The following is a 24,241-nucleotide window of genomic DNA, read 5'->3' on the forward strand; positions in this document are numbered from 1 at the left end:
CTGTTGTGTACCATATGTTATGCATGTTGACAGATGGGTAATAGGAGGACTGTGTGTACTATCTTTGTGCAACCTCACCTGTATGTGTGTGTGTGTGTGTGTGTGTGTGTGTGTGTGTGTGTGTGTGTGTGTGTGTGTGTGTGTGTGTCAGTGAGTGGTTATTTTGTTTGTAGGGTCACTCTGCTGAAGTGTAGGGAGGTTGATGCATGTAGGATGTGTGTGTGTGTGTGTGTATGCATGTGTGTTTGTCTGGGTGTCCATGTATGCACATGTGTGAGTGTGGGGTTGCTCATACAATAGTACTTCCTTTTGGGATTGTGCAGTACATGGACATGGACTGACACATGACACACCAGGAATACTTGTCGTGTATGTAATCACAGGACAGTTGATAGTATATTAAAGTCTGTAGCATGGAACATGCATTTGGAGGGAAGGTAGACACCAGGTATACCCTTAATATCGCATTCAGCAGAGAGGTGACTGACAACCCACATATGCAGCACTGCAGATGTATTGTGGAAGTACTAGACAACACTAGGGAGTGTATCCATATATTACAGTTGTCACATAATAGGTTGATTGAGCAGCATATCTGGCATGTACTGAGCAATACCTACACATGACACTCCAGTGCGTGAAATTATGGAGTGAACATAGTAGCCCCTCACATATAGGGGCCATGCTCATGATGTCCAGACATACACAGGGTGAACACTGAATGACAGTAGTGAGGCCATGTAAAACCACTCCACTCAGGTCAGGGAGGTAATGGAGTAACAGGTCTTGTGTTGTAATCACTTGTCCAGGCATTTATAGGAATGATACGTTAATGAGTGGTATTAATGACTGTATGTTACCAAGTGTAATGCAGGATGGAGAATGCATGGAATAAACGTGGGACAGTCTGTAAAGTCACAGACCGGTAGGTATTAAGGTGGTGTGTGTGTGTGTGTGTGTGTGCGTGTGTGTGCGTGTGTGTGCGTGTGTGTGTGTGTGTGTGTGTGTGTGTGTGTGTGTGTGTGTGTGTGTGTGTGTGTGTGTGTGTGTGTGTGTACTGTTATGCAATGCTGTACAGCTCTTAAAGTGCATTTCTTGTTTTCCCCCACAGGTGGCAAGGTGGGTCAGGGTCCCTCCTGCATGCAGTCTGATGTTGGTGTCCATACAGACACTGAAGATGATGATAGTACTGTTGAGGCACAGGTGGAGTTGTCAGGGGTCGAAACAGCGCCATCATTTGACATCCCCTTTTAGCAACACCAACCCCACACACAGTTTTAGTGTCTATACATACCCCATCACCAGTGGCCATAGCAGAAGGACAGCAGGCAGTTGGTGGCAGTGCACAGGAGAGTGTGGTATCCATGCCTACTGTGTCTGGTCACAGCAGGCATAGCCAGATGTTCTACAGGGCACCACATAGGCAGATGTCCCAGGGTGCACATGCTAGGGCCGCTGGTCATCATGCCCCTGGCAGAAGAGCCACAACTAGTTCAACCAGGCGCATGTTCAGGTTGTCATGGCGGTGCAGGCATGTATGGATCTGTACACCAGACAGGGCCTGAGGCTGCAGAGGGCTGCTCTCACGTCTGCAAGGGGCAACTTCCATGAACTGTCTGGTGCCATCCATGCTTATACCTAGCTCATGGATAGACGGTTTGGTGAGATGATGGGCCTCATCGACAGTGGTTTGTCCATGCTTGAACATGTGGTGGGAGTGCAGTGATGGCGTCAATGTAGGCCAGCAACACCAACAGTTGGCAGTCAACATGGACATGCTAGGACATCAAGGCCCTCCCGAAGTGACAGTACCAGCCCCAGCACTGTGGGGGGGGGGGGGCTTTGTCCACACCACAGCACAGCAGGCCACGAGCATGTGGTCCTGGCCAGTCCCAGGATGGACCTGGTTCCAGCAGACATCTGTCCTCATCAGGGGAGAGTAGCATATCGAGGCCTGTACCTGGACGTGCCCAAGGAACCCCTGGCAGAGGCAGTGAACTGCACACCCTGCCAGGTATGGTCTGCAGTTCTCTATAAACACCTGTATAGGGCAGCCACATGGCAGAACTGTGTGCATGCATACCCACACACTATACGACACACCTAGTGCAACCCGATACCTACACACATCACATCACCACACCGAGTTCAACTCATTTCACCCCTCACCCACACATATGATGACAAATGTATGGCCCACCCTCGGCCTCTGGCAAACCAACAATACACCCTGTGCATATGATGATACCTGTGCCACATCCCTGTCATCCATAACATTGATGCAGAGACAGGATAATATGGTTCTGATGCACATGGTGACTGTACTACAGTGTACCAAAGTACTGCAGTGTAACATGTTGTCAGTAGTAATGTTTAATGCATACATGTCAGGTAGTGTAGCTGTCCAGCAATGATGCATTATAGCTGTTAGTAGCAATGGTTGATTTTGGTCTCCATAATGTTTTCCATTTGTGTTGTAGGTGTACATGTGTCAGCAGGAGAATGGTCTGCAGTCATATTCCACAAGGAGTATGGCACGGTGGTGACACCATGGCTGTGACATATCTGGGGTACTGTTGAACACATCACAGGTTTGTATAACAGTTATTGCCTGTGCCACATGGACAGGTGACCTGCTGGGAAGTGTATAATCTGCAACGTGATGTAGACCCATCCACATACACGCATACTCTTACTTGGCAACACTGGGACTAGACCCCTACCTAGGTATGTAGTGCTACTGAAGTGTGTGGCTTTCATTGCATACACCACACAGCATTCAGGATGAGGTGTGTTCCAGGTTACATGTTACATGCAGAACATCCCCAGACATGTACATTATGCTAATGGGAGATGGAATGGTTGTATATGGACAATACATAGTGTGACATACCATCATATACACATTAACAGACACATAACAGGCAGATGCACGTCCAAGAGACCTGGGCCTATCGCTGTTAACTAACTTGACCATGTGTCCAGTGTGTTACAGGTAGGCTGAACACAGCACATGCATAATTGGGCTGGATTGTGGTATCAGTTACATGTATGGTTGATGGTGACAGTGGTCACCATTAAGTGGTACATGGGACATATACCGGGTTTACCTTGGTGTAATGACAGTGTACACAGCACCCACATCCCCCAGTGGATATTGCACTCCCTGAAACCCATGATGACACTCTGACATACCCACCATCACACATTGGCCAGGACTGCGATACAGCCCATTGTATAGCCCAACAGTGGTACTACAGGGATATGCATCTAATGCACATGTCACAGGCATAGTAGGGTTTTGCATTGTCATGCCACACCTATGGGCAGCAACAACACTATCTGTACTACTGTGTGGCATTGGGTATTGCAATGGGAGTAAGTGGCCTCGGAATGCTGTACCCTACGGATATACGGACATACACACATACACACACTTGCTAGATCTCAATGCGTATCCCATGCCTATCGATCCATTTGTACAATACTGTTGTGTTGGTACTGCAAAGCTCGTGTAGCCGGTAGGGAGAGGAGCATAACAGGGTACGTGTAATGTCCCATACAGCAGCAGCCACAACTGACTATGGCAATGAGTGTTGCAGTGGTTGTGAAGGCCCTCATGGAATTCCCAAGTACAGGTTTACTTACACACAGACACTGCTATCCTCAGTAATGCACATGTACACATGTGTCAGTACTGGGGTGCATCACTGCAGGTGGTCATAGCTGTGTACCTAGCTATTGTCCATGGAGAGCTGGGTTGTGTAGGGGATGTGTGTACAATGGCATCCTGCCACCTGCCATGTGCCAGCATGCAATCTATCAACATTCACCACTGTGGTGACCCTCAGTGTGAGAGTGATATGCATCAGCCAATCCTCTAGGTGCCTTCTGCACATGGCCACTGAGGTGATCAAGTTGACATGTATGCAACATGTATTGCAACACATGGTTAGTGTCTGTGATGGAGACCTGTACCCAAGCATGTTCTGTTGACTGTGGTAGTGTAGTGGAGGTACCCATGGCATGTGGTGCATACAGGGTGTTGTCTCCTATATGTGCCAGTTCTTACACAGCTGGGCAGACATGTCAGCGTCAATCAAGCATAGGTTACCCGTACATATACCAGCTGGATACCTGCCATCTGCACATCTGTACAGGGATTGACAGTCATCAGCGTGGCAAGTAGCTATGCAGTAGGATGAATGTGTTGACAGATAGATGTTTGACAACAATATATATGCCATAACTACATGTTGGAAGCCCTCACTAACATGTTCTGTACAGACAGTAGTCTAGAGTTACATTCCACATGTTGGATCATTATCCAGTAGGGGATATATATTGTGACACAGCTCACACACTAGGGACACAACAGGGAGGCCTCAGAGTACAGCTATGCCTGAAGGTGTGCTTGTTGTCAGTACTACATTTAGCACTCTACTCTTGCCTGGGAAAGCACTGACAACAGTAGTACCACTATGATACACTACATGCCAGTGTGATAGCATGTACCCTGGGTTACTACCCCTGTGTGTAACATATTCACATGGTTAACAGTGCTGTATAGGCCTCATATACTTGTGTGTCCCAGACATGACACTCACACCCCTTGCTACTGTAATGACAGCACATAGGCACATGTATTGTGCATAGCATTACATACACTTATTACAGATGTCATTACCCTTCTATGTTATCGGACTAGGTGGTGAGAACTGTTTACCAGAGCTAAGCCATGCTTAGCAGGTATCAATATTGCTCCAACATAACAGATAAACTGATTGTTGTGCACTGGTAAGCGAAGCCTACACTGTGAAAGCACCTGTACATTTATCCATAGCTTAGCACCACTTAGCTTCTTGCAAACCTGCACAAACGAGCTTAAAGCTGCTCAAAACAGCCTTAACCACTCTGTATCTGACAGCCCTTGTATTGGCCAGCAACAAAATAAACAGCCCTTGCAGGTCTTGAACCCAGGACCCTGTAGACTATAGTCAGAACACTTAACCACTATGCCATGATCACTGTGACAACAGCTGTTGTTTTTCCAATATATCTGTCAATACACATATTGATTAGTATTGAACAATTGTCTTTACTTCCACAATTGTGTAGTACTTGTTATTGATATTTCTGTTGCATCACATATGTTGTTATATCATAATGTACACATAGATACATACGGTGAGATATATCTGGGAAAGTATACACAACTGTGATGTTTACACATGACATTAATATGGATATATACATATACATATGTTGATATATGTTGCATGTACATACACATGTATATTCATAAATATGTCTGTCTACACATCTGTATAGTGCATCATATCTATGGCCATGTGTAGATCTTGTTGTATATATATATATATATATATATATATATATATATATATATATATATATATATATATATATATATATATATATATATATATATATAGATATATCTATAGAGAGAGAGAGAGCTATATATGTATGCACATCCTATGTGTACAGATATGCCTATTTAAGTAGATATATATGTAGATATCTATAACTATATGTGCATACATATCTATTCAGATATACCTATTACTGTCGATATATATGTAGATATCCATAAGTATATATGCATATGTATCAATATCTGTATATGTGTAGACATATATTGCTGTGTATATGTATAGATTTGAGTGTTTATATGTATATATATGTACGTATATATATATATATATATATATATATATATATATATATATATATATATATCCATCCATATATGTATGTAGATATGTATATGTGTATATATCTATATAGATATATGGATAAATATATATACATATATGTTCACCGTATGTCTAGAACATGGAGTAGAGTCCTACCTCAGCCCCAGTAGTCCCAACCTGTTAGTGCAAGGCGATGTCATGTGTGTATTACAGGTAGATATATGCAGATTGCTGTTACTGTAATAGGAGTTGTCTTAACAGACATGTTGTGTGTGGGAGGTCACATCTGCTTTTGATATGTGCACCATTGGCTACTGACAGACATCCTAAGAACATCATAGTACAGTACCATTGCTAGCACAGTAATGATCCTGTGGACTACAGTAGAGATATGAGCAATATATGTGGACAGTCTGGCACTCTGTGGTCAGTCCAGAGGTGTACACATATCCCTTCATGCAAGACATGTGGACCACACCTCCCAATGTGGATGTTAATAGCCATGTACATGGGTATATCACATAAATACTGGGCTACATATGCCCACACAGTTTATGCATGCACACACACCAGTCTGTCCTGACACATAATACCTGGTGGTGCAGGGGGTCCCATGGCCACATACTATCCAGTAGTTAGTGAGGTACATCTGTACAGAATCCCACTGCTTTATCAGAAATACACAACAGTTATGGTGGCCTGGCAGCAGTATGTCTTGCAAATAACTGGACATATCAGCACATTGGGTAATTACACTAGGCTGCTAGGCATGTCACAAAGCACTTTGCAAACTGCAGGCAGACTGCCACACCACTGGACTACATTTTGTATGGGTGACTACACATGTACCTGCAATTATAGCAGGCTCTACATGCATGTCACAGCACAGAGTAACAGACACCTGTGTAAAAGTGCATACTCACAACCAATGTAAACACAGCCACAGCCACATGTGGTACACATACTCAATACGACACTATATGGACTGTCTGATAAACACCATCCTCATATGTTCCACTCACACACTGATCCTACATACACTGGGTCATGGCACTGTGTGGTCCAATGACTGTCTGTGGTATGGGACACATGTGTGTGTCTGGCCCTACAGACATGTGAGCCACTAGGATACCATTCACTGGAGCAGCATGTGACATCAGATAGAACAGGACTGACAACAATGGCATCTACCACAGTCCATGCACAGCCCAAGGTATGTATGTGCAATACACCCACTGTTGACAATCACCCTAGGTACACAGACCCCAGTAAGGTACACACAACCACAGAATGGCCAAGCTGTGCCCTCAGAAACAACCCCTACTATACATAACATGCCTAGCAGTCTGATATCTGACTGGCTTATCAGGTATTATGTCAATAAATAATGGTCTACAGGACATATGCACCTCTTACTGCAGGACATATGTACAAAGGTTGACAGACTTGTGGCTGGAGCTACGAGCACTGCCCCAATATTGGCATGTTGCTGTGATAACCCCATACATTTACTGTTGTACCAGGGTTTGTTGTGACATATGTCCTGTGAGGGATATGAAGTCAGTAACTCTCATGGCTGTCATCATGTACTGACTGCAACCCTCACACTATGCTTCTGCAGTTCTCAGATAGGTATTCTGTGAGTAACACAAGAAACAAAAGGCTCCACACACTGCCCAATCTGCAGATGACCCTACAGATGGGGGTTTCCACAAAAACACAGCACTGTCAGGATAGGTATTAAAATATATCGATCAGCCATACACACACCCTGTTAAATTGACATTACTCCAAATGCAGAATAGCAACACTTACATTCTGTAGTCATGTCAGGCACATCCCCCTCCTGTGTGTTGGCCTGTTTCCACAGTGTATGTTGTTAGAGGTAAATCTGAAATCCATCTGTGATGCTGTTTGCCAAACACCAGATCTAGGTCCTGCTCCAGTGAATGACAAGGCCCAAATCCAACATGATGTTCCTAGATATTGGAGTGTGTTTCCATGCAATTGGCTATGGGAATGTTACCACAGCTGTTCCACATGCAATCAGCTAGAGGAGGGCTGCAATTTGTGCAAAGGCCATCAGCTGATCATGAGCATCCCTTACAAAAAACAAGCTGCTGCCTAAGCAAAGCAGGTGTAATTCTCCACATCCACCAGAAAGGGACTGAGAGAGACAGACAGAGACAAAGTAAGTCAGGGAGAGGGTTGGAGAGTAAAATCTAAGCATGTTTGTGTTACACACCTACAAGTACAGAGTTTCAACCCCCTGACTGACTATGTATTGCTATCACATGTCTATGCAGTTATTGCATGAGTCACATGTTGAGGAGCTGTCCAAACATATATGCGATGGTGAGTGGCATCTGCAACAGTGATATGGTAGTGATACAGTAGGAGTAGTACACGTGCCTGCCCACATGAACAGGTGTCAGCGTGAAGACAGCCACACTCTCTCAGGGACTGACACACATTGACACACTTGGCAGAGTCAGGAATAGACTTCCTAACTAGTTAGTTTTCCATAATACAGTAATGTGCACATGTCACATGCACCACAGGGGTTATCCGGAGGTTATATGGGCAAAGGGTATATAAAGGTGTCTGACATCAGACATCATGCTTCAGTATGCCACTGGGAGTTGTAGTGAGTGTGAATGTGGTTGAAAACATCATACATCACACACACACAGACACAGGGTGCCAGTACTGACATGCAATGCATGCATTGCTTCATGGGAGTGTAGTGGTTAACTGTACCAGAAGGCTATACAAGGTTAGGTGAAGGGTATACCTTGGCATCAGGCCACATGACAATGGTCTGCAGTGTGGCTCAGGGGTGTAGTGCCTGGACTGGCCCACACAGGTGAGTATTGTATTCACCATCCAGTCACCTGGGTAACTATTGTGTGTGGCCATTGCTTTGCAATGCTTGCTATGTATGTCTTCTTTACTCCATGACATGGATGCTGTCTGGGATGTGCACACATCCCACATGCATGTACAGTGACATGTGTAACTGTACCTGGGTGTCTGGTCCATGTTGTGTACACATATTGTTATCATCAGATGTGCCGGTCCTGGCCTCATGTGGTGAGAACTGTTATGGACAGCAGGTTGACCCTGCACATACATTGATAGCATGATACAGGTATTCCCTCGTGTCAGTAGCATCTGGCCATACAGGGCATGTGTTTAAGGCATGGTATGTCCTTTGTGGGTCATATTTGATGGCACCAAAGGTGTTGCAGGCATCCAGTGGGGAACATAGTGAAGGCAAGCTGTCTGCATGTACATGCCTATTGTACTGATGGACAGGGTTCCATGCCCCCTGTAGTCCACTGCAATCACACCATGGTTACTATCTGTGGGCAATATGCAGGGTACTACCAACATAGTGGTTGCTGCCTAGGCAAGTGTGTTTGTGTAGAGACATGGGTTGAGAGTGTTCTCTGGGTAATGCAAAGGTTGCTAACTTTGTTTGCCAGGCCTTGATGTCACATGTAGGGGTATGGATTGGCACCCCAGTCTCTCAGCTATTTCACATCTGTTATCCTTGTAAGGTGAACATTGTGACATATAATAGGGCCACTATACAAGAAATATGCAAAACCCGCTCCACAATGAGTCCAGTTGTTACACACTCACAACCACACAGGGAAGGATATGAATGACAAACACAGACACTCACACACGCACTTACCATGTCTAGGATTAGAACTCCTACCTAACTAGTTTATGACACTGCAGGATTACACAGTTATAGGATGCACCATGGAGATTACTGGAGTACTCCTTCCCCAAAGGTGTATTTCACTGGAAATGACATCAGCAGGCTTGCCAAAGAAGGCCAATGGAGGTTGTAGTGACTGTGAATGGCCTAAAAAGTATTGCACCCTATACAGAGAAAGAAACACACAAACATCCACACTTTCCATGTGTGGGAAGAGAACCCCTACCAAAGTACTATATCACACTATAGCATAATGCTGTTATAGGACGCACCATGGAGATTACTTGGTTACACCTTTCCCAAAGGTTTATTTCGCAGTGAATGACATCAGCAGGCTTGCCAAAGTAGGGCATTTGAATCATAGTGAGTGTGACTAGCCTAAAAAGCATTGCTCCCTACACAGAGACACACACACAGTTGCCATGTCTGAGATTAGAACTCCTACCTAACTAGTTTATCACACTACAGCATTATGCAGTTATAAGACTCACCATGGAGATTACTGGGCTACTTTTTTCCCAAAGGTGTGTTTCAAAGTGAATGACATCAGCAGCCTTGCCAAGGTAGGACACTTGAATTGCAGTGAGTGTGACTAGCCTAAAAAGCATTGCTCCCTACACAGACAGAGACACACACACAGTTGCCATGTTTGGGATTAGAATCCCTATCTAACTAGTTTATCACACTACAGCATTATGCAGTTATAAGACACGCCACAGGGATTACTGGGTTGCTTTTTTCTCAAAGATGTATTTCAAAGTGAATGACATCAGCAGCCTTGCCAAAGCAGGGCATTTGAATTGTAGTGAGTGTGTCTAGCCTAAACAGCATTACTCCCTACACAGACAGAGATACACACACAGTTGCCATAGTTGGGATTAGAACTCCTAGATAACTAGTTTATCATACTGCAGCATTACACAGTTATAAGACACACCACAGAGATTATTGGACTACTCTTTTTCCAAAGGTGTATTTCAAAATAAATGACATCAGCAGCCTTGCCAAAGTAGGGCATTTGAATCGTAGTGAGTGTGACTAGCCTAAAAAGCATTTCTCCCTGCACAGACTGAGACACACGCACACACACACAAACAGAGCTGCCATGTCTGGTATTAGAACTCCTACCTAACTAGATTATCACACTACAGCATTATGCAGTTATAGGACGTGCCACACAGATTACTGGGCTACTTCTTTCCCAAAGATGTATTCGAAAGTGAATGACATCAGCAGGCTTGTCAGAGTAGAGCTACGGGGAGGGCAGTGTGTGTGCATGGGCCATAACCCATTCATCTAGAGGTAGACACACCACACTTAGGCACATACAGGTTTATATTCTGCAGGTATGTGTATACAACTGCTAGATGACTACTGCCTTGTACAGTCATGCTGCACAGCTAGCACTTGCACCACATTGACTGTAATGATGAGATATACCAGTGGCTAATTTCTACAGTGAGTGACATTTACACATCATGTGGTTGTAGTCATTTGTTTGTGTGCTGGGTGGGACAGGCCTCATGATGGAAGGCTGTTTGTCACTGTCACTCTCTTCCACACATCTATGTATGTGTACTTTTGCCATATTATAGTGTGTTGTTCTTGGACATATGTGTGTATTCCTATCCAATGTGTGTGCAAAGCATGACTGGTGCATACCGAGGAGTGTATGCACTAACATCTGCAGCTGTCAGATATGTATGGTCCACTGTTGTTGGCAGACATGAGCTTCATTTGTTTAACTATGTGAGCATGCCCAATATGACCTTTCAGTATGCTGTTGTCTGACATTGCCTTCATTTCTCTGTGTCTGAGCATGCCCAGTATGCCCTTCTGTATTGAATGTGTGGATGCATTCCAGGTAGTTTGTACCCCAGTACAGACCTTTGTGTTCTACTCCTACAGGTAATAAACTGTTTCTGCAGGATATCTGTAGATCAGTTGGCAATATGGGGTCAAACTGTGCAAGGAATAGTGCGTACCATAGGTGATTGTGTCTGTGCTACTTCTGCTACATGGTACTGGTGTTAACAGAGATATGCAGACATGTGTACTGCTATACACTGTGATGTTTTATGCCTATGCTCCTAATCCCCCTCTATTATTCTATACTCTTCCATACATTATGCATACATTCTCTAATACTTTCCCTATAGTTATCACCTTATCACAGCTGTGTTTTGGTGTTGGTCCATAGTTCATGCAGTGGGACATGATGGACGTGTTACTGTGGTTTGTCCACATGGCCTTGCATACGGCTTATGTGGTGTGTGTTATGTTGTTATTTGGGTGTCCATGACATAACATACATTGGCAGTATGGGTGAGATGTAGGCTTTGGCAGAGGCCTGTAGGCCATTTGATGGTGATGCAGGCCAACTGTAGCAGGCCGTTGCATTCTGTCAGTTCTACAGTCCCAGACTGCCATACAGTTTATTCCCCTGGGGTGACAGGGTAGGTGTGCTAGGTGTTCATGCCAATACTTTCTATCAATATTGATCAGGTGGTGTGGCTGCTGGCGGGGTGCGACTTACAGCTAGGGGCATGCTGCATTCTTTCTCTATTGCCATACACAGGTGGGGGTCATATTGTACCCATTCCCAACAGTAGGGATACGACCAGAGAGGTATCTGTGGGTGGTGTTTCTGTGAGCTGGGTGCATGTGTGCTATGGACACTACTTGCATCTGACTCACAGATATGCATGGAGCATTCCAGTTATGCTGGCTTGTGCAGGGACATCAGCTGTATCCCAGTACATCAGTCCTATCACCTTTGTGATCTGCAAGTGTTCAGCCAGACAACACTGGTATTCCCTATTACAAGCCCAGATAATGTGATGCATACCTGTATGTACAATTCCAAGGGTGTCTCCAATACACAGTTACACATTATATACTGTATGTCTGGGGTACTTTTCCCTGTGCACTGCTTGTATATCTAGCCCAACAGTCATGCCATGTCCATCTTTCAGATGGTGACACATATTACCACCATATATTTACAATGGCTTACTGCTAGCATGTGTTATTCTGGGGAGAATTGTCTTTATCACTGCTGTTGTGAGGACTTGGCCTTGTCATTGGCAGTAGTGGGCAATGGCCACCAGGTCAAACCTCAACATGCATACAGACTGACCACTCTCACACAATATAAAACACACACCAACCTAACACACGAATACCTGCATATTGTACAAATGCTACAATCTATTCTGCTATCTTGGCCACCTCAGGTCATCTGTGCTCCACTGGTATTATACCTACACATACATGTTACTACATGTCTACATCGGATTGGAGGGGGGGGCACACGTGACTGCTACTACATTTCTACATAGGACTGGGGGGCACACCCGACTGTTACTACATCTCTACATTGGATTGGGGGGGCACACCTGACTGTTTCTACATTTCTACACATGATTGGGGGGGGCACACCTGACTGTTTCTACATTTTTACACAGGAATGGGGGAGGGAGCACACCTGACTGTTTCTACATTTCTACACAGGATTGGGGGAGCACACCTGACTGTTTCTACATTTCTACATAGGATTGGGGGGCACACCTGATACTTGTACACATTTGCTGTGACTGTACTGGTATGTCAGGTACTCCATTTCATTCTGTATTCAAAACTATCATGCTGACTAGAGGCATAGCAGTGTACTACAGCTCTTAGTTTTGATTAACCTACATATCAGTTTCTGACTTCCTACCCTTCAGAACTAACATCCCACTGCCTGACCTGCTGTAGTCTGTCTGTGTAGGCCTGGGGGGGAGGTTACCCATAGCCATCATTCAGAGGCCTTAGCACAGCCTTTGTTTGTATGTGTCTACACCTGTCCTGCTGGCTGAAACTGTTGTTGGGTATGTGAACCTCCCTGACTGGCATGTGTGAGTCATATGGACATACATGTGGCCCAGCACATTTCCTGCAGTGGGTTCTGTTGCCATGTGTAGTACTGACTACTATGGTGATGCCATTATTAATTACAGATCTCATGGTGCCACTATAGGTGTCTACTATATACGGGCATCCCATTCAGCCAGCCAATTCCCTTGCATAGTCACATCCATACCATAGATACAAGTAACAACATATACTGCTCCGTTCAGCAATTGGTAAGGAGAGTGACTTACCTTGTAGGTGTCCCAGTATTGAGGATGGTGCTGGAGGGCTGCCTATGTCAGATGCACACAGTACACTCCCTATACATGGTTGACTACAGCCAGTGTCATGTTTGGCATCCCTTTTACTGTATGTCTGAGTCAGAGAGTGGTGTCATTCCCTGGGTCGCTTCTGTGTCAGTGTATGTGCTATGCACTGCCTCTTTGCCAAGGCCAGGGCATACTGGGCATGCCTCCTTCTACCTACTGGACCAGGCTCAGGTTGTTCATCCTCTGAGTCACTCTGTGCCTGTGCAGGCCTTGGCAATGGTAGGGGGCTGTGTGGCCCTGCCCCGTGCTGTTCCTGCTGCTGCTGTTTCCACAGGATCATATTGTGTAGCATGGCACATGCAATGACAATTTGAGTACATGTAGCTGGGGAGCACTGCAAGGCTCCTCTGGATGTGTCCAGGCACTGGAATCATGACTTGAGCATACCTAGACATACGCTCTATTACAACTCTGGTCAGAGCATGTGCCTAATTATGGAGTTCTTGTTCGGGTGTGTGTGCATTTCTGACGGGTGTCATCAACCATGGCTCCAGTGCATAACCAGCATCCCACACTAAGTGACCATAAGGGATGTCCCCACTGGCAAATCTATGCTACAGCTGCATCAGATGCCAAATGTGGGAATCGTGATAGCTTCCAGGACAGTCAACACACACATTCATGATAATGCCCTGGGCATTGCACATAACCTGGCAGGTGCTTGAGGGGAAGCTCTTACGGTTGATGTAGACCCTACCCCACTCACCAGGTGGTGCTTTGATGCATATATGCGTGCAGTCTATAGCACCCACTACCTCAGGGTATTCTGCTATTTGGTGGAAGAGATGCGTATTGCTGGCCAACGCCTCACTGGTGTTGGGGAAATATATGTGCTCACCGACATGTGCTGACATGTCATCCAGGAACTGGAGGAGTACCCTGGATGCTGATGCCTGTGAGATCCCCATGATATCCCCAGTTGGCCTTTGGAAGGTACTAGTATTCTTAGGCCTACATGTACCTTGGTATCACACTGGGACGGGTTCCTCTCTGTTAGTTCTGTGTGTGAGGCGTGGCGGGCACAGCTGAACAATTTGCTGTAGGAGGTCCCTGTCCTCTCTAAAGCACTCTACTATCTCCAGTTCATGTAGCCCCTTGTAGGTTACCCTGGGTCTGTACACTCTTCTCTGTCTCCTCACTGTGGGATGGTTGACAACATTCTCATCCTCACCACCCTCAGCCTCTTCCATATGTTGATGTATGATAGCTACTGCAGCCCCTATCATTTTGTTGTTTTTGTTTGTTAAAATATCCCCGCTTGTATACACCAATGGTGTGGAGTATGCTGGAAAAACCAGAGGGAAAGGTGTTTGCATAGTTTATAGTAGTGTTCTGGGCTGGGCTGGTCTGCTGCCTGTGTAATTGGCTGATTCTGATACATTTCACCTGCCAGCTATGCTAGTTCTCCTAGATTACCTTCCTACTGCTGTTTTCCCTTCCCATTGCCTTTCTGTTTAAGCCTGGGGGTGCGCTGCAGAAACACAGTGCTCAAATGTGCACAGAGCTGCTATTTCATGGTTTACCTTTTTTTTCCCTTTAAAACCCGGTGTGCGGTGCCCGCACCCGCTTAGGCAATGTAAAGAGTGTTAGGCAGACTCAGACACACTCCCTTGCTTAGCTCTACTAAGCTAAGGGAAAACCCGAGCCACAGGGCTACAATGCACTTACACTATGCCTGACACCCCCCCATATGATGTCAGCTAACTCCTAGGCTTGCACCAAGCTATTCCTGCTCTTACACTGTTGGGTGCTGACTAGCATGCAGGGGAAATCTGGGATTCAGTATCATTCCCCTCATTTGCATAGAATTGCCTCTTGATGAATAGTTACAGGTTCCACACTGAGCCTCCCCCTTTAGCAACCACTATTCACTGGCCATGTTGTCTTCTGCCTGCCACTGAGTATAATGGCAAAATACTGATTTTGGTTAGAATGCTTATTTTAGGATTTTTGTTTTATTTTTCACCCGATCCCATTTGCGTGCCACTGCCCTACACTTAAATAGCTGAGATCGGCTCAAAAAAATAAAAGTTTTTTTTTTTTTTTATTTTTGCAACTGTTTTCCATGCCAATGGCCATATATTTGGCTATTGGCATCCTTCTACATAATATCCACCTTTTATTTGGAGCTGTCATGACTCCATTTTGTAGTTTGCAGAAATGTACTCGGTTACTAACCGAGTACATTTCTGCAGATTACACTAGTCCTGCACGGCCGGCTTCCAGCTTCCTGGATCGCAAATTCACCTCATTTGCATGGATTTCACCTGCAAATGGGGTAATCTGCATACAGGAGCTGAGTCCTTGCAGGACTAGTGCAGGAGCGCTTATACACGTCCCTACAACATATTCCTGGATTGCATGGCAGACATATTGCTTGCTGGATCTCCTGCACTAGTCCTGCACACTGTGCAGGGCTTGCTGAATCTGGTGGATTCTGAAGTTATCCACAACAATACAGGGCCATTATAAACATTATGCAGGATTATCTGTTATACCTGTATATTAATATGGACTTCACACACACTAGTAATACTGTTATTCTATATTATATGTTTTTAAAAGATTAAAACAAGTTAATGCCCTCTAGCTCAAAATGTTAAGCAATTTAAGTGTTGAATGCCTATATGCATTGTAGCATATTTTGGATTAAAATCTTGTAAGTAATTTATTTACTATTGCACACCACATATGGAAGTTTTATAGCTGTTTCATAGCTTATACATTACATTTTACACAACTAGCAAGGTTGTGGTGCATTGAGTCCTATTGCAATTAGACCATGGATGACAATGCATTTCTCCATTACCTTCAGAGATTCTAGTAAACATCGTACAGTATATTTCAGTTAATAATGATACATGTGTGAATGACGGTTAATACATACAAACATATGTTACCTCTTATGTTTACATTTTCATAACATTCAATTATAATCTATTACTTTGTTCATTAATTTAATAAATGTAAGAACAATGCAGGTCATCATGGTAGAAATATATGTGTGTGTTGTAATCACAATGCAAACACAGGAAATGTGAATCTGCAATCCTTACACTGTGTTAAACCTTCAAGGTTAACACTGTATGTGGTGTCCTAAACTGCACTCCTACCTAACATGTGTAGATTTGAATCCCACAGTTGTAAACTACTTCCTTTACTAGCTATTTATAATGTGTTTCAAGTGTAGGCAAATGTCTTCTTGCAAACTATGAAATGTAAACTAGGTGTGCTGAAACGGATCTACTTCATATGATCAAAAGTTCATATGATCGACAAATTTTTCAGAGACCAAAACACCGAAAACTCATTTGGTCGAAACTCATAACATCGATACATGACATTCAAAGCATTATGCCCTTTCTCCACTGTAGCGCGACCCTGGAGTTAGAAAAATAGATAGGGTGTGTGTGGAGTATGTGGGGGGGTGTAGGCCCCCACATACATAGTAAATTTCACAGATACATGTGGATAGTTATAACAGAGATGACAATATTTATCTAAATAATGTGGGAGCTATGCCCCGCACATTTCCCATTGTGGGGGGCTGTGCCCCCCACACTCCCCCTATTTATTCTAACTCCAGGGTCACGCTACAGTGGGGGAAGGGCATAATGCTTTGAATGTCATGTGTCGATGTTCTGTGTTTCGACCAAATGAGTTTTCGGTGTTTTGAGCTTTAGATGTTTTGGTCTCTCTGAAAATGTTGTTGATCATATGAACTTTCGATCATATGAAGTAGACCCGCTGTAACATACTTGTTTTATACAATGGATAAATGCGCACTTTATTGTTATCCATAGAGCTTGCAGAATATTCTGCAATACGATGTGTAAAAAGAAGTACTTATATTTCATTTACATATGGATATGACTTATAGATATCTGCACTCATAATTAACTGTTCATTATTAGTCATGTGGTTACTGTAATGCAGAAGTTAGTTAGGAATAAATGGCAGAATTGCATGGTAACATACCTTCTCCATTGTGAGAATGTTAACATGAGAAATGACTACTGTAAATCAGATGTATTGGATACTTGAAAAGTTATAGCTGAGGGGTATAGCTGTAGGTATTGTGGTTACATAGAGTCACAGCTATATAGTTTTGGTGTTTAAATCCTTCTGCAGACATTATGTAGTGCATTGGCCAGCCTGATTATTCTTACACAAATGTAACTGACTTGCAGAAAATGTACTATGAGAGTGAATGTTGCTGTTCTTCTCTGTTCTTCAGTTATGCTACGGATGTCAGCATTTTGTGTCAAACATCACAATTTGGAAGGATTATGTACATTGTGATGTTAAATGTGTATATCATCTTATTTAATATACATGGCAGCACTCATAATTTACTAATACTTCTCATAACATTACATACACAAACACACATTCATGTTTGGCTAAAAATATGTATGTACATGTCCATATGAAAAGACCAACATGTACAACTACACATGTAAGTGTTCTTATTGATCTCTATATATCCACCTAGGTATTTATGCATATGTATATACAGGAAGCTTATAATGTTGTTATCATTTATCATACACGTGTGTAAACATTTTATTATGACATGACAAAACACTGTGTTCAGCATTGCATAAATGTGTGCACTTGTAGGTCTTTGTCTACATGGTTAGCTATATTTGTACACTTACATAATTTCATATTAAACTGGAAAAATTGCTAGTGTATGTAATGCTTTATCTGCATATTCACAGATGTAAGTTGTTTAACCTCCATCACTTCATGCAATCTCACTAAAGTTCCAATAGGGAGACAGTATTCTAGTTTTAGTGTAAATGTAGGTTTAAGTAGTAGGTTTGAATCTAACTTCATCTAGTTGTCATCAGTTATTTTAATGTGTGCAAAGTAGTAAGAATGAAACATCAGTAACTGAATGTGCAAAATGCAATATTGTATTGTATGGTACGTCTTGCTAACATGTAGTAGCTACATTTTTTACTTTTTTTTTTTACACAGCAGTAATTATGTACTTAAGGAATACAATCTTTCTGTTGCCGTAATACATCATACCATTTTATGTTCGCAGTTGCTGAAGATCATGCAGGCAATAGAGCTGTATGCGTAGAACACATAGAGAGGCTTGAGGACCATTGGAGGGAAAACGGTATGTGTCATTATTTTCCATCTTCATGTCTCCAGAACTACCAGTTCCATATTCCATTCTGCAGGTTTAGATGTGTATTTCTATTACCTTCAGATATACAAATGTTATGACAGACTTGCCATAATGCATTTATGAGGTATGTGTAATATGTAGTGATTTATTTTGAATAACATTAATTTGTTCATCAATTTATTTCAAATGTTGTCTTATGAGTTTTTAACATGTGTTTTTCCTTAAATTTCAGTTATGTGCTGTTTGTTAGCACAACCTAAATGAAATTCATCTGTGTTCTACTGGTATATTGATTTTGACTTGAATGAGTTATATATAAGTCTGTGTGGCTATGTGTCACTGTCTAAAATGTTATATTTGCTTGTTTCTTTTTAAATCATAGACTGTCATATACTGATATTTTTTCTTTCTTTTTGTTTTTAACATCACTGCTAGTTCCTCATGTTTTAATGTATGCAGTGTATTCCATTACCAAACCGTATGTATGTGTGATTGTTTAATTCCATTTGTATTAGTGATTTATTTGATCTTATTAACTCTTTGGAGATTTCTTCACATGCCTCCACTGAAAATGGATATTTATTACCCAGCTGTATTTTTCCGATAAACAAATTTCAATAAATAAAAACTGTTGCTGCTGTTTTCACAATATACAGTTTCTAACTTGTATGTATGGCAGTGGTTCTCAGTGAATTATATGGTGGGCATAGCTTGCCTATTCTATTACTGAATTGTTGTTTTCTGACTCACAGTCTTTGTGCTGATAGCAGACATTTATTGACATGTACTGCTTGAGTCTCACGGCTCATGCAATGATAAACAACTGCACTCTGATGATTTGTGTAACACTACCTTACATACATATATTAGTGTGATACAAGCCAGTCCTACCTTTATTGTCTTTCTGGGATGTTGCAAAGTTCATGATCAATACATTTTGTAATATGTGTAAGTACATCTGTAAGCATAATACAAACATAGTCAATGACAGTGATATTTTTTTATGGAAAAGTTATGTAAGGGTGTCGTACACATCATTTCTAGCTATTATATTCTGTTGTTGTGCTTATCACTGGCTTCAGTTCCAAAACATTCAAGTTCCATTCTGATAATATCATGGTATAATGTTGCCAATAAACCATGTTGCATTGATCATCACAGTTGCATATATATATATATATATATATATATATATATATATATATATATATATATATATATATATATTTGAACTGTATCATTGTTCATTAGCATTAATATATATCTACACACATATTTTACTAATAGTATGTCAACATGAAATATTAGTTATACATAATATTGATTTTTAGTGTCACTTTTAATGTTATATTGCACCTCAACATAAATGTGTGTGACACACATTGAATAATGACTAAGGGCCATATTTTTAAAAGATTTACTTTCAATATAAGTGACATATGACATTGCGAGGCCTATCTACAAATAGATTTATATTAAGGGCTACATTATAGAAAACCTGCTGTCAGTATAAGTAGTCACTTACATTGCATCAGGTATTTTGGAATGTGGCCCCATGCCAGTGCTCCACCTCTTGATATAATATAATGGTAGAGTGGCATAACATTCCTCGGTTCTTAATTACCGATATATGTTTTATTGACTGTTCACATGCTTGTTGTGTGCATACAGAATACTGATACAGCAAACCAATGCACAAGTAGCAACAGAAGGGTATCTGATAAATGAATAATGTATGCCATGTAATGTATTGTAGCGGTAAGTTAATTAAAAAGTATAATGTGCATAATTATTCAGTCAAAGCCTTTTATTTATAATATCAAAATATGAATATTAGAACATTTAGAATTTTACATGCTCATTACTTTATACTTATTATATTATACCTTTTTATTTTTTGTTGTACAACATATACATAAACATTATGGGCCAGATATAGTGATCAGTACAGTGGCACTACAAGTATACTAGACAGTAATGTAATGTGCACTATTTAACATGTGCTGTTTAATATGTTTTGATGTTGTTACTTCCATGTCTCTCTTTGTAGTTACATTTGTGCACATTCAACATGGCAATAATAATTATATTCTGCAGATGTCTGTTCGTAAGGCTGATTATGTTATGAGACACATGTCAATACATACTGTGAAGCAGTACATTCATGTGGCAATATAGAAAGTATTGCAATATGTATTATGACCAAATAGTTATCACAATCAATATTATGTCAGTGGCGTCCTTTCCAGGCCCTTCATAATACTTCATTAACAGGTTTTGAGTATTGTACAATCTTTAGTTTGTTATACTATATACACACATATATGGCTAATGGCAAGATTTATAACAGAACTGTCATAGCAACATAATGTACAGTGTCACACGATACACATGATGTCTATATATAAACATTTATCATTAATACGTATTTTAGTGGGTGTATGTGTGTATGTGCATGCCTTATCAATGATTGCGATTTAGTTCAGACATGTTTAGCATATGACTGTGATGTATGTTATACACCATTTTTTAATTTATTATGCATTGGATGTATGCCTAAATTCAAATAAGGCATTATAGTTGCATAAGGTCACACCATAGCGTAACACCATCTTGTGTTGTGGACACATGCATATGTAATGTATCTCCTTAGCTACAGTTGTCCTGCTTTATTCTGTGCCTGCTGTATCTTGTTAGCATTTCATCACTGATGAGAGCTTATGTTGGCCATTTCCTTTCTCTCTTAAACTTCTGGCCTCTCTATTTCACATACATGGCATATGTATATGTGTATTTTCACCTTCCTGTAATGCATAATCACTGTAATGTAAGTGTACTAGTACAATATGACTTTGTGCCACCATGTTGGGTATCCTACACATGCAAGGCATATGCACACATGGTGGTGGAAATTGAATACATTCCATCAATGTATATGCTTTACTTGTGTGTTGTGCATTATCTATACATTAGTATGCTTCTTGCCTATGCACAGGCATGTATTCCTAACCTTTTATTATTCATAAATGTATTACCATTTACTTCATACTCCATGTCATTGGTGTGCCATGTGTGATTAGCCTTCTTTCAGTCTAGCTTATGCAATGTCACTGCAAGTCACGCATCTAGGTTGTATACCTGAACACCCATCTCTGTTGCCACTGGCAAGGACTGTGTTTTTTGACAAATGAATTCCATTTCTCTCATGGGAGTGCTGTGCATATCTATTACTTTGTTACACAGGCATATTACTCTTTACTGCAATTCTGTTGTTTGGCACAGTGCTTAGTAGTTTGACCATCACATGCAGGGTTGGAGATTCTAGTCTATTCATGCATTTCCTTGAATGGATTCGGTCATCCTTGCTGTTGCTTTGCTTACACTTTCCCTGCTGATAGCCAAGTGGATGACTGTGTTTTATGCCCATCGTGTACTGCAATGACAGCACTCCCCATTTAGTGTCTTCCGATATACACCTTTGATTGTTCAAACTCCTTTTGGCATGACAGTCACACAGGTTCCAACATCGCAGCACTGCTTTGGGCATTGTGCATATGTATTTTTGAGGTGCACCATAGCTAATATGCATCTCTATCCTGTTTGTCATTTTTCCTTCAGCTGTGTTGTATAGTCCATATGTGTGCTGTCTGTGTCCCTTACCTATACTTTATGTGCATTACTGACCTTTGCTCATCATGTCTTGTGATACTTGTTATATGTTTGCACTCACGTTTTTTCCAGTCCTCTTTATGTGTCATTTTCATTCATTCTATCCCCCCCCAAAAAAAAGAAAGAAAAAAAAAAAGAAAAACATGGGGCCTATTCCCGCCAAAAATTGCTTAGGCACCTCTGTCTCTCCCTTGAACATTTCTGTTCCTCCATCCCTCTTGCATGTCCCTCTTCTTCACCCTCACCCTACATCTGTTTTTCTGTCACCCTATTTCATTTGGTGAGTGCATTGTATGCGTTCCTCACAAAGGACTCACACCCATTGTTAGATACTGTTAGCCATGGCAATGTGGCTGTAATTGCCCTTCCCCTAACCTAATTAATTTTTTTTATTAGAAATTTTGCAGGTAACAGATTCCACAAATAATGATGGGTGTGTTTATGTATGTTTGTCTATGTTTTACAATGACGTCCGTAATTGTTTGCAGATATTTGTCAGCTTTTGTTATTACTGCTGATGCGCAGCTGTTTTCAGCTAGTAATTCCCATGTATTACTGACATATTCTGTTGTGCTTCTGCACCTCCCATAAACCTGAATTGCACATTGCACATGTATTACTTTATGTATGGGTTTCCTTGAATATGTTTTTGCCATGGCTGATTGTGGTTGCACTGACATCACAGGTTATTTGATGTGTCTGCAATGCACTGATCTATTATGTGTAGGCTGGGGCACATTTGCATATGACTTGGCTTGCTATAAATTTTGTGTGGAACGTGGTGCAATCCACAGAGTTCAGTGAAGTTTATGTAATCCATCTTAATATCTTTCATTCTATCCTCCCATTCTTTTCTCCACAGCCATATTTTTATTTCAGCCAACAAATTATCATTCTATTTTATTATGCTAACTAAGACAAAGAGTAAAAAGGTCACACATATAACCAACTGTTTACAAAACACAAAAAAAAAATCTAGCAAAGCTAGATTTCTGTGTGATACCTTAAACCTCTTGCATCAGAGGCCTCTTGGGATATATGGAAATCACTCTTTAAGGATATCAGGTGTTTCACCTAAATGGCAATTCTGAAAGTCCATGACTTTTTCATTTACTTTCATTTTTAAGTCTATTTGTGGACAATTTCGGGCCATTAAAGCCAAACCCTTCTAGCTGTGCACATGCATATTTCTGTCTTCTTATGACATCATCAGCAGAGCATAAAAGGAATGCCTGACCTTTGGAAACACAGGTTGTCATACCCAGCTGATATCCATAAACTTTAGGGTGTCTACAAAATATCCCAACTAACAAACTAAAACAAAATTGTCCATAAATAGACTTAAAAATGAAAGTAAATGAAAAAGTAATGGACATTCAGAACTGTCATTTAGCTGAAACACCTGATATCTTTAAAGGGTGATTTGCATATATCCCATGAGACCTCTGATGCAAGAGGTTTAAGGTATCAAATAGTTAGAAGTTTAGCTTTGCTAGATTTTTCTTTTTGTGTTTTTTAACCAGTTAGTTATGTGTGTGACCGTTTTACTCTTTGTTGTAATTTGTTAGTTGGGATATTTTGCAGACACCCTAATGTTTATGGATATCAGCTGGCTATGGCAACCCTGTGTTTCCAAAGGTCAAACATTGCTCTTATGCCATGCTGATGATGTCATGAAGGCAGTAACATGCATGTCCACAGCTACAGGGGTTTGGCTTTAATGGCCTGAACTTGTCCATAAATAGACTTAGGT

At 41.6% G+C, this 24,241-nt stretch overlaps 1 long non-coding RNA gene across 1 annotated transcript in view; it reads left to right on the forward strand.

Moving 5' to 3' along the window:
• Positions 1-18,736: 18,736 nt before the first annotated feature.
• The window catches only part of LOC122800045, a 541,496-nt gene continuing 535,991 nt past the window's right edge, over positions 18,737-24,241 (forward strand). Inside the window, exon 1 of the long non-coding RNA XR_006364523.1 lies at positions 18,737-18,807. This is a non-coding gene — a long non-coding RNA (uncharacterized LOC122800045). The remainder of the gene's footprint in view (positions 18,808-24,241) is intronic.

The sequence above is a fragment of the Protopterus annectens genome, chromosome 4.part0 (assembly GCF_019279795.1).
Source record: "Protopterus annectens isolate FY-2018-M chromosome 4.part0, PAN1.0, whole genome shotgun sequence".
NCBI classification, from domain to species: Eukaryota; Metazoa; Chordata; order Ceratodontiformes; family Protopteridae; genus Protopterus; species Protopterus annectens.